This window comes from Nannospalax galili, unplaced genomic scaffold (assembly GCF_000622305.1).
Source record: "Nannospalax galili isolate Female #2095 unplaced genomic scaffold, S.galili_v1.0 scaffold69, whole genome shotgun sequence".
Taxonomy (NCBI): domain Eukaryota; kingdom Metazoa; phylum Chordata; class Mammalia; order Rodentia; family Spalacidae; genus Nannospalax; species Nannospalax galili.
This window is the reverse complement of record NW_008360297.1, coordinates 3,130,113-3,143,219: the sequence shown is the minus strand read 5'-3', so window position 1 is coordinate 3,143,219 and position 13,107 is coordinate 3,130,113. Positions and strand designations below refer to the sequence as shown.

The 13,107-nt window shown below is 41.1% G+C and overlaps 1 protein-coding gene across 1 annotated transcript in view; it reads right to left on the bottom strand.

The window, feature by feature from the left end:
* The window catches only part of LOC103726600 (filamin-B-like), a 119,709-nt gene that overhangs the window by 59,293 nt on the left and 47,309 nt on the right, over positions 1–13,107 (bottom strand).

The following is a 13,107-nucleotide window of genomic DNA, read 5'->3' as shown; positions in this document are numbered from 1 at the left end:
GACATGGAGAAACTGCTACCTTACACAGCAAGGGTCCCCAACACAACAGTATATTTTCTAAATTTATCATGACAAAGTTGGTTTCTCTCAAGAATGCAAAGGTATCTATATTTCAGATAATCTATTCATACCAATTATTTGGCAACATTTTGAGATAAAACAAAGTGCTAGAGTGCTTGCCTAACATGCATGGGATTCAAGGTTAGATCCCCAACAACACAAACCCACACACACACACACACACATGAAAAGGAAGAAAGAAAAGAAAGGAAGAAAAGAAAATCAAGAGAAAATCTGGGTATGATGGCACATGCCTATAATCCCAGCACTCATGTGGATGATAAAGATTGAAAGTAACTAGAGAACTGTTTAAACTACATAATGAGTGTTCACAAAACAACTTACAGTTAGCAATATACTTGCCAACCTAAAAATCAAATTGAGTCACAGCAAGTATGAGAACAAAGAGTTTATTGGAACCAAATGAAGATGGCCACCTGGAAAGAAAACACATATCCTACACAAATCCTAGATATCCAAAATGAGTGTTCCTGAAATGGAACTAAAGGGACCTGGGGTTTTACACATTAAAGAATACCAAGAAGGAAATTACAGCAAACCAGTTGTTATAAATGCACTGGTTGTTAAGAGCAGCACTGGATAATGACTGGCTGTCTTTCATCATGCTAGAATTCTAGGTAAGAGCTGTGATAAGCATGAAAAGGCTTTCCCTGGTGATGTTTATTATCTTTGTGGCATAGGATATCAGCAGAAATCTGAGCCCACATCTCATGTTTTCCCCTGGGTTAAGGAATTTTGTGATCTCATTCTTATGATATTTTAAATACTTTCTCATTTCCATGTTTCGATCAAGATAGGCATGAAAGTTTAAGTACAATGGTTTCATAAAACCTTTCTATGGAAAGCACTGATGATCAACTGATGGTTCTGATTGGACAAGAACTAAAGTCCTCATATTGCTAGGAACACTCATTCTTAGGTGGTCATGTCCCATGTAGGAGAAGAGGTGGCTACAGTTAGAGGCTGGGACCAAATCATGGATAGTAACTGAGAACTCTCATGAAGGAATGGGGGCTCATTCAAGCAAATGTCTGTGAGAGGCACAGGCTCAGTGAAAATGCAGAGACAGGCCAACTGTGTGGCCTTAAACACCCAAAGGAAAGTATAACCAAAGAGTAAAGTGATCAGTATATTTCTTTAAGAGTTCAAGGGATTACACTTCTCAGACATTAGGCTTAAGTCCATATAAAAAGTTTAGACAATTATTTCTCATTGATGATTCTGTTCCTAATTAGAAAGTGCTGCTCAGATGTAAGACTTCAAATCTTGGTCTGCAATATGTGAGTGCCCACCTGTAGCTAAGGGAGAGAACCCACTATTGTTCTAAAATGATGACTAAATTTGTTTTCTCACCTTATCTAGAAGCCTTTGAGAGGGAATTGACACTGATTCTAACAACTCCAACAGTTATCAAAGTGCCTGAAAGCAAATCCTGAACCCATCACTCTCAAGTCCAGCCTTGGAAGACAAAAGAAAAATAAGGAAGAACCCAATAGAGGGAGGCTTTTAGAAGCTCTCATCAAGAAATTCCAATGGACTCGCATATGAACATTTGATATTTGCCCTGTTCTGACTCTTTTCTAGTTCCCTGTCTAGAACTTGCAATGCTAATTATTCTTGCCTTTACTTCCTCTTCACATCTCCTATTCATCACTCAAGGACTTTTTCCCCTTACAGATTAAGAGTTATACAATTTGGGAGCCTTTTAGATAGACCCACTGAAGGGGTACCCCAATTGCCTCACCATGTGTCCCTGTTCAGCATGGAAGAAGCCAGAGCGGTCTGTGTCCCTGTTCCCTATTGGCAATTTCAGTAACCTCTTCAGAGGATGGTGTGATAAGAATAGGAGGTAGGAATTGGCTTGGCAGTTAGTGCGAAAAGACCCCAAAGAAAAGTAGCCAGTTTCTTGGCTAAAAGTCAAAATGTCTTTGGGCTTCTTAGCAACATACTCTGTTCCAAAGGCCAAAATGTGAAAAGTGTTTGGGACCTCTTATCAAATCCTTAAAAGATTTTAGGATTACCTCTTCAAAGGCGGGAATGTTAGAGTAGCAAAAAGCCCCATTTAATAAATAAAAAAAGAAGAGTACATGAAGTTATCAGCAAAGGCGGGAATGTTAGAGTAGCAAAAAGCCCCATTTAATAAATAAAAAAAAGAAGAGTACATGAAGTTATCAGAAAAGATGTGATGGGGAGATATGGGAGGAGTTGGAGGGGAGGAAGTGGGCATGGATTTGATCAAAACACCTTACATGTGTGTATGAAATTCTCAATAAATTATTTTAAAAAGGAAGAAAGAAAGTCAGGGGGTCACTCAGCACACAACCTAGGACACCTGGCTCTCCACAAAGAGAAAGAACCAGATCCTTACCTTATGCCATTTTAAAAACATTGGATGGATTGTGGAGACTGTGTGATTGCTGAGCCACCATTATTTTCGTTATAATTTGGGGAAATTGAAGAATCAGTAAAAGGACAATTTGAATCCTGAGCTTAGGAGGACCCTTGCTTTTGAAGACAACAAGTGAAGATTCTATTTGAGTCTGGGAGGTCAGGATGTGCAGGTAATGATATTAGTGGGAGATTTAAGACAGAAAAGGAAACACCAGGGTAACTAAGCCATAATAAAAGTTAGGTACAATTTGAACAAATGTCTCTTTCAAGGAACTTAACAGATGAGGAAAAACAGTCTGCTTCCTCAGAGTTGAGAAGCCCATTAGATTTTATTTTCAGGAATCTGAGTCAATGAGTTTTGATCGAAACAAAAGTCAAAATTTGCTCAGATCTTCTACAACTTATGTAAGCCTTTGTTTCATTAATAAATTAGTAAAAATAAATTAAGGTTATAAACTTTAAAAATTATGGTTATAATTGATGTTTAGCAAGTTAACTGTATATCTAAGTAAATTTCTTAATTTAGTACAACATGACAAATCACATAAGCTTTGAAATGCATGAGGGTTCATTTTATTTATTATAAGAACTCAAGTATCTCTGTTAATTTAATACCTGTCCTAGTTTGCTTCTCTGTTGCTGTAAGAAAACACTGACCAAAAGCAACTTGGGGAAAAAAGGGTTTATTACAGTTTATAGTTCACAGTCCATCATCTAGGGAAGCCAAAGCAGGAACTGGAGCAGAGGCCACAGAGGAATGCTGCTTATTGGCTTGCTCTCCCTGGCTTATGAGCTACTTTCTTATACAGTCCAGGTCCACTTGCCAAGGAATAGTACTGTTCTAGGTGGGTTAGGTCTCCTACATCAATTAAAACTCAAGAAAAATCCTCACAGACATTCCCACAAGCCCATTTGATGAAGTTTCTCAATTGAGAGTCCCTCTTCCCAGGTACCTTCAGTTTGTATCAGACTGACAAAAACTGACCAGTACAGTACCATATACACAAAATACAAACACATGTACAGACCTAAGTGTGTGTAATATGAAATATACACATGTATACGCATGTACATAAAATTCAGTGAATTTGAGACTTTCATTTAGATTCATCATTTGGTAGCTTTTAAGTAATTTTCCTCTTAGAGTACCCAAATTTTTTTAATACAGCCCTGGCTGGTCTGGACTCACTATGTAGACCAGCCTGGTCTTGATCTTACAATGATCCACCTGCCTCTGCCTCCTCAGTGCTGTGATTAAAGGTGTGCACTACCATGCCCAACTGCAGTTTTGATTATATTGTTTCATTGCTCAAATGACCTCCATAACTAACAAATCTAAGTTTGTATTTTAAAGGTATGTAGGACTCTTTGGAAAAAAAAGGCATGAAATTTACATTTTTTTCATGAGTATGCTATGTCATAAATATATTTGTCTTTCCACAATGGCAGAATTTATTGAATAACAAAGTATGGTGGCTATTCATTGGCAGCAATTTGCCAAATAGTCTCACTTTCCTTGATAGTCAGGCTGAGGCAAACATGGTTTCCTTTACTCCAGTCTTAATTACTAACAGTAACTCCCAGATCACGTATTATACATCATACAATGTGCATGTGTGTGTGTGTGTGTGTGTATGTGTGTGTGTGATGTGTGTTACAGAATGATTAAAAGGGTTAACAAGACCATGGCAGTGTTTAAAAGATTTAAGGCCCCCAAAGAGGCCTGAGAGGTAAGGAAGCTGATAGAAATATAAAAAGAGTCTCTATGGAGGCAAGATAACAAATCCAAGTGGAAATCTGCTAGAGATGCTACTGTAGGGTCAAGCTGCCTCTGGGTCACAGGTTTGCACAGAACTACACAGCTAAATCCAGCTGCAGAGGTGAGTTTTGAGACCATGGAGGCTGTAGGAGCTAAGGTCAGGACCTGTCTAGGTGGATGAATGGACAGCATGTCCTGCTAGGTGAACACAAGGATGAGCAGATTTCAGTCCAAGGAAGCTGGATCAGCAGCAGTGACTAAGACAAGCCAAGTCCAGCGGCATACCTGTCAGTCCTTGGTGCATATACTGGGTGGTCAGATGACAGGTGAGTGGAGTCATTGCAATCACAGTGTTAGGAATTTGTCTTTATGAGGTTCAGGTGAGGGAATTGCACCCTTTCCTCAGTTTGATGTAGCCAAATCTTGGGCCTGATTTTCCCGATATGATTTGATTTGTGCCTTTACAATCCTAATTTACCCTTTCTACTACCAGTGATAAGTCATTTATCAGTCCGTGCTGATCACATGTCTACCAAGGTGCAGAGTCATCCTCCATCTGCAAAATGGAGTCAAATGCCACTTATAAAATGGAGTCTCCAAAGCAAGGCACAATCTGAAAAACCACTGTTTTACATAATATGGAGTTACTTAGAGCAGGGCACAGTGTGATCTCAACAATTTTACTGAACTCTAACCTAAACACCGCTATTTGCTAAGACCAAGAAGGGTATAGGTAAAGGTCCAGTTGAGATGAAAGGGTCATGGATAAAGCTTATTAGAAGGATTTTGTTAGCCTGGCGTGGTGTTGCACGCCTTTAGTTCTGGCACTTGGGAGACAGAGGCAGGCAGATCTGTAAGTTCAAGGCCAGCGTGGTCTACATAGTGAGTTCCAGGCCAGCTGGGGGCTACAGAGAGACCCTGTTTCAAAAAGACAAAAAAGAAAAAAAAAAAGAATTGGGTTAATGTCTTTCCCTTTTTAGAGAGTTAGCAGGGAGATAAACATCCTTAGAAATGGAAATCAGAAATTTCCTTTATAGATGTGTTGGTTCCTTTATAGGTTTTTGTGGTTTTTTGTTTTTTTTGGTTTTTTGTGGGGGAGGGGTTGTTTGTTTGTCTTTGAGACAGGGTCTCCCTGTAGCCCCAGCTGGCCTGAAACTTGCTATGTAGACTAGGCTGGCCTCAATCTCACAGAGAGTCGCCTGTCCCTACCTCTCAAGTGCGAGGATTAAAGACATGTGCCCGGTTCCCTTTATTAAAAGTTTTAAAACAGCCAGTTAAAATGCCAGGAAGTCGTACTTTGGAAAGTCATTAATTATCTCAACAGACATAAATCCTTTTAAACATAGCTTGTTTTTATATTAGACTACAAACATTAGGATATAGCCTTTTAATGAACAGAGTAAAGAACATGACCTATGCCCATTTGACCAGAGGGCAAAGTCTTCAAAGACTTCTAAAGCATTTGTTTTTATTTATTACAGCTTTCCATCATTTTAGAAAGGGAATCTTGAGCTGGGCATGGTGTGGCACATGCCTTTAATCCTAGCATTTAGGAGGCAGAGGCAGACAGATCTCTATGAGTTTGAGGCTATCCAGGGTTACACAGTGAGACCCTATCAGAAAGAAAGAAAGAAAGAGAGAGAGAGAGAGAGGGAGGGAGAGAGAGAGAGAGAGAGAGAGAGAGAGAGGGAGGGAGGGGGAGAGAGAGGGATGGAGGGATGGAGGGATGGAGGGACGGAGGGACAGAGGGGAAGGAAGGAGAGAAAGAAAAAATCTTGTACCAGAGGGATTTTTAAATAAATAAATCAAGAAGTCTAAATCCAATGTTCTAATTGTTTTAATTGTTCTAATTACTCATCTTGCTCTAAGTTTAAAAATATTTTCCCTTTTTTTTTCGTTTTATTTGTTTTGAGAGACAAGGTCTCTATATGTATCCCAGGCTAGCCCTGAACTCTTTGAGATTCACCTGCCTCTGCCTCCTGAGTGCTGGGATTAAAGGTGTGGAACTTATAAACTGTAATAGTTGGCCACAAGTTGCTTATCCATCAGAACTATTGTTCCTGGAATCCAAAGTGCCTTCAGGAAAGTGACTCGGAGCCAGGCTTTAAAGATCTTGCTTTAGTCCCAAAGTGTTATTAGTAAAAGAAACCTCTGAGTTCTTGCTATAGGACATTTAGAGATCCTTACCTTTTGAAAGGTCTCTGTGCTATCGGAAAGAGGTTAATTTAAAAGGTTGAGGGTAAAACCGAGTGATCTAGCCAGGGTCTTTACAGACTGGTTTTGTTCTTCACTAAAAGGCATTTGAATTTCTCCTAAGGTGTGAAGGAGAAAAGGAAAGACCTCCTATAAATCCTCGATTCCCATCCCCTGTGAGAGACTAAAAGGATTGTCTTGGTGTTTTTGTTTGTTCTTGTAAATTTTTTTTGTTTTTTATGCTTTGACACAGTGCCTTGCTATATAGCCCAGGATGACCTGAAACTCTCAATCTCCTGCTTCAGCTTCCTAAGTGTTGGGATTGTAGGCATATTACCATCATGTTCAGTCTTTCTTTCCTTCTTTCTTCTTCTTCTTTTTTTTTTTTTTTTTTTTTTTTTTTTTTTTTTTTTTGACATGGTCTCTGTCCTGCCTGGAAGTCACTATGTGGACCCACCTGCCTCTGCCCCTCTAAGGGCTGGGATTAAAGGCCTCACCATACCCAGCTCTTTCCTTTTTCTAAGTGGATATACATACATTTATTTATTTATCTATTCATAGGGCTACACTGGTTATTTTTTAAAGGTACAAGGTGGAAAGCCATAGCATCTCATCTGAGTCATCAAAAATGTCGTGGATCCCTTTGCTTCCCTGGGTTGCACAACTTCCAGTGTTCTGGTGCTAGCACCTTTCCTGGGTAAGTCCAGCGGCGCCCACCACACCTTGACCCCCCGAGTTTCATTCGCCCTCCCAGCCCTCTCCCCCTCCTCCTAGCCTGGGTACTGGCCTATTTCTTGTCTTGGCACCCCAGACACTAGGACCACTTGGTCCAGAGCCACCACTGCTTCCTGATCCTTTGCAACCAGACCAACCCAGTTCCTCCCTGCAGTCCCCAGGAGCCCTCTGGGCCTGGTCCCGCCCCCACCTACCTTTGCTTCCCTGAGTGGCTCAGCCACCAGCTTCCTGGTGCTAGCATATTGCCTGGGTGGGTCCCACAGCCCACCATATCTTGACTCCCTCGGCCTCATTCACCCTCCCAGATCCTCTCCTAGCCTGGCTACTGGCCCATTTCTTGTCTTGGAACCACAGACTCCTGGGCTAACCACCAGGCCCAGAATCCACACTGCTTCCTGATCCTCTGGATCCAGACCAACCCAATCCCTCCCTGCAGTCTGTAGAAGCCTTTGGGCCTGGTCCCACCCTCACCTTCCTTTGCTTCCCTGGGCTTCACAGCCTCCAGAGTCCTGTGCCAGCACGTTTCCTGGGTAAGTCCAGGGGTGCTGTCTTAGTTTGTTTCTTCATTGCTGTGACAAAACACTCTGACTGCTACCAACTTGGGGAGGAAAGGGTCTATTTAGCTTACATATCCCAGGTCACAGTTCATCCAGGACCCCAGGGTAGGAACTCAGGGCAGGAACCTGGAGGCAGGAGCTGGAACACAGGCCATGGAGAAGTGGTGCTTACCGGCTTGCTCCCCTGGCCCCTGCTCAGCCTGCTTTCTTATGCAACACAGGCCCACCTGCCCAGGGGTGGCACCACCCACAGTAGGCTGGCCCCTCCCACATCACTCAACAATCAAGGAGGTGCCCCACGGACATGGCCATAGGCCAGTCCAATGAAGGCAATTTCCCAATTGAGGCTCCCTCAACCCAGGTGTGTCAAGTTGACACTAAAGCTATCCAGCACAGGTGCACACCACACCTTGACTCCCTGAGCCTCATTCATCCTCCCAGCTCTGTGCCCCCACCAACCTGGGTACTGTCCCATTTCTTGTCTTGGCATCCCAGACACAGGGGCTGACCTCTTGGCCCAGAGCCACCACTGTTTCTTGATCCTTTGCATCCAGACCAAACCAGTTCCTCCCAGTAGCCCCAGGAGACCTGGGGCCTCTTCCTGCTCCCACCTCCCTTTGCATACCTGGGTAGCACAGCCCTGAGCTTCCTGAGGCCAGCATCTTTCCTGGGCCCTGCTCCCAGGCCAGGTCAGCCCCCAAATTCCTGAGGGCAACATCATTCTTGGAGGAATCCAGATCTTAGGAGAAAGCCTTAGAGCATCTGATCTTCATCTGACTTGAGCCTCTGTGGGAGCTCCTGTACATGAAAGCAATTTGGCCACTCTAAAATAAAAACAAAAGAGAGAACCTGAAGTCTAAACCAATGAGCTTTTCATGCCCAACAAGTAAACCACAAAGGCATATAAAGTTTACAAAAAGAAGGAGACCTAAACTCAACAAAGGAAGGCTTGAGTCTCACACAAGAATCAGAAACTACAAAAGAAATTCACATGTCAAAGTCACAAAGAAAAAATAATAACACAAAAAACCAAAATAATATATCCCCACCAAGTACCAATAGTCCTCTAGAGGAGTACAATGAGAACCCCCTAGAGATAACACAGGACATGGAACTCAAAAGAACAATTACAAACATAATAAAAAAGTTCAGTGAATTTAAGAACACACAAGAAATCAAAGAACTGAAGGAAGATAAGGATAAATTTTTGAATGAATTCAGAAAAGAGTCAGAAATACTGAAGAATACTCAGGCTGAAATGAAGAAGGAAGTGAAACACTCAGTGAGCAAATTGGAAATGATAGGAGAAAGCCTCAGCAATAGGATGAATGAAATGGAAAACAGAGTATCAAGACTGGAAGATAAAGTGGACAAATTAGACCACTCAAGCAAAGATTATGAAAAATTTAAGAAAACACAAGAATGGAATATGCAGGAATTATGTGACACCATAAAAAGACCAAACTTATGAATCATAGGTATACAGGAAGGAGAAGAATCTCAAGATAATGGTATGAACCAGCACTTCGACAGGACTGTAGAAGAAAACTTCCCAAAATTAAAGAAAGACATGCGCACACAAAAACAAGAAACATATAGAACACCAAATACATTGGACCAGAAAAGAAACTCTCCACAGCACATCATAGCAAAAACACTAAACATACAAAAGAGACAATACTGAATAGAAAACCCTGGACCAAAGTATTCCCAGTTCTAAATGACCCCAGATGCCAACTCAGATTACTTTACCCAGGCAAAATGTCAATTAGAGTTGAAGGGGAAAGAAAAGTCTTCCATAACATAAATAGGCTGAAAGAATTCAGGTCCATAAAACCAGCCCTTCAGAGAGCTCTTGAAGGAATACAAAGAGCTGAAGAAAGGAATGACTATACCCAAGGGGTAGCATAAAGAAACTTAATGAAGGTATAACTGTGGAAACACACAATTACACCAAGAACATAAATCAAAGTGACAGAAATCAATACACATCTTTCATTAATAATGCTAAATATTGATAGACTTAACACTCCAGTCAAAAGACACAGACTAGTTGAATGGATTAAGAAACAAAACTCATCTTTTTGTTGTCTACAAGAAACTCAACTCACTCTCAAGGACAGGCACTAACTTAAAGTGAAAGGATGGAAAAAAATATACCAAGTGAATGGTGCTAAGAAAAGAGCAGGCACTGCAGTTCTAATATCCGACAAAATAGACTTTAAAGTAAAACTAATCAAAAGCAATAAAGAGGGCCACTTCATTCTGATCAAAGGAACAATAGACCAAGAAGATATTACAATCATGAACATATATTCATCAAACTCTGGTGCACCTAACTTCATAAAAACAGTACTACAGGATTTTAAGACCCAGATTAATCCCAACTTATTAATAGTAATTAATAGTAAGGGACTTCAATACCCCATTGTCTCTATTAGATAGGTAAACAGGACAGAGAATTAACAGAGAGACATCTGAATTAAACAATACCATATATCAAATGGACCTAACAGATATCTACCGAGTATTCCACCCAAGCACCAAAGAATATACTTTCTATTCAGCGCCCGATGGAACCTTCTCCAAAACTGACCATATACTGGGGTACAAAACAAACCTCAACAAATACAAAAGAATTGAAACAATTCCATGCATTCTATCAGACCACGATGCAATAAAGCTTAAAATCAACACCGGAAGAAACCCTACTAACAACATGAACACATGGAGAATAAACAACACTCCTGAATGATGAATAGGTCAAAGGAGAAATTAAGGAAGAAATAAAAGTATTCCTGGAGCTAAATGAAAAGGACAATACAACAGAACAAAACCTATGGGACACGCTGAAAGTGGTCCTTAGAGGGAAGTTTATAGTTCTAAGTGCCTACATTAAAAAATTGGAAAGAACACAAATAAATGACAACATTGCAACTCAAGACACTTGAAAAGCAACAACAAATGAAACCCAAACCCAGCAGACAAGAAGAAATAACAAAAATATAATATCTAATATCTGATAAAATAGACTTTAAACTAATATCTAGTATCTGATAAAATATTAGTTCTAAGCTGGGTGTGATGGCACATGCCTTTAATCCTAGCACTCAGGAGACAGAGGCAGGTAGATCTCTATGAGTTCGAGGCCAGCCTGGTCTACATAGTGAGTTCCAGGACAGCTGGGGCTACAAGGAGACCCTGTCTCAAAAAGACCAAAAAAAAAAAAAAATAGAAACAAAGAAAGCAATGCAAAGAATCAATGAATCCAAGAGCTGGTTCTTTGAAAAGATAAACAAGATTGATAGACCACTAGAAAGAGCACCTTCAAATCAAAAAAACCAGAGATGAAAGGGGAAATATCACAACAGACACCAAAAAAATCCAGAACATTATAGGGAATACTTTAAAATCCTATATGCTACTAAATTTGAAAACCTAAGAGAAATGGACAGTAATCTAAAAGCACGGGAACCACCAAAACCAAACCAAGAAGAGATTAACAGCTTAAGCAGACCCACAACACATAAGGAAATTGAAACAGTAATACAAAACCTCCCAACTAAAAAAGCCCAGGACCTAAACCAAGAAGAGAGCAACAGTTTAAACAGACCCATAATAAATTGAAACAGTAATACAAAACCTCCCAACTAAAAAAAGCCCAGGACCAGATGGATTTACAGGAGACATTTAAAGACATTTAAAGAAGATCTACATCCAATACTACATAATTTATTCAAAAAGATAGAAATGGAGGGAGAAATTACAAATTCCTTCTATGAAGCCAGCATCACTCTTAATACCAAAGCCAGGTAAAGATACAACCAAAAAAGAAAACTATAGACCCATATCCTTAATGAACATAGATGCAAAAATTCTCAACAAAATACTTGCAAACTGCATACAGCCACTGTCTCCCAATTGGCTAGTTCCTCCAAGGGGCAGGGCCAAGTGTGGACAACTGGGGGGCTGCTGGGAGCCATCTTGGAACAGAAGACACCAGCCGTGGCATGGGGAATGTGCAGCAGCACGCAGCAGCTCAAGGACAGAATGGCCAACACTTATGGACATGGGGCAAGATCACTGGCCCCTGAGGCGTGAGCGAATGCTAGCAGTGACTATGAGGATGGTGCTCTGAGCTGCATTGTCCGGAGGCACGGGGCTAGGCACTGGATACTCATTCCTCTGTTACTCCCCTCACCCCCACCACGATGATAATAATAAATGCACATAAAGATATGTTATATGGTTTGCTTGAGACCCCAGGGAACTTGGGCACAAAACTAGCATAGTCTGTCCAGATAAAGGAACCACAGCCTCGGGGATGTGGTGTCTCAGAAAGCATTGCTGTTCCACTGCCCCTGTGGTGGGTCAGCCGGGCTCTGAGTCCCAAATCCAGGAGAGAAGCCAATCAAAACCCATATGCTTAATGGGGTTAGGGATAGTCATATGGGTTATACAATGGATCATAAAATCTGTAACTAAAAAGAGGCCAGCTAAGCAGAAGCGTGGGCCATAGCTATGTTGTGGGATATGTTGCGGGTATGTGAAGATTTGTTAAAGGTTACCCAAAGACTAGAAAATCTTTTACCTGCTCTGGACCCAAAGGGAGTCCCCAAAGAGACAGCACAGCCACTTTACATGATAAAAGATGTGCCCCAGGTGGGGAAAGCTGAAAAGGCAGACCCAGGTGCAGAGCTGGAGACAGAAAAAAGGCAGGACAAGTAAAGTCCAAGGACTCAGAGGAAAAGACAAATAATAGTAAGAAGGAAAAGACAAATAATAGTAAGAAGGAAAAAAAAAAGCTAACTGTGCTGTAGCTAGGAAATATTCCATGCTACAACTGTTAAAACTAGGAAAAACTTACAAGCAAGCATGCAGAGAGCCCCTGGCCATGTGGCTTGTGAGAGTATGGGACGTGGGAGCAAATAAGTCAGTCTAAATCCTTCAGAAGCTTTACAGCTGAGTTATATAACCACCCATCCATCCTTGCAATACAGGCTGCTCAACCTAGGCCAATGCAAGGAGGAGCAGTCCTCAATGGGGTGACTGGTTGAAGGCATTAAAGATACATGGCTGTCACCAAGGGAGACTAACATGATTAGCAGGAGCTGGAGGACTATAAATGGAGGGGCAGGCATTACTGAGAAAACTAGGTATGAGAAAAAGCAATATATGATACCCAGTTCACTAGGCCAGATAAGACTATGTTCACCAGAGATATAAGGGAAAGTTTAATTCAACTGAGACCTCGAGAATGGTATGGAGCTTTAATGGTTTTGCTAAGCCCTTTAATAAGACAGGATCTTTATAAAGTGAGAGAGGCTTTAGCAAATCTAAATGATTCTGACCAGCATGTAAAACATGTCTTTAGAATAACAGAACACTGTA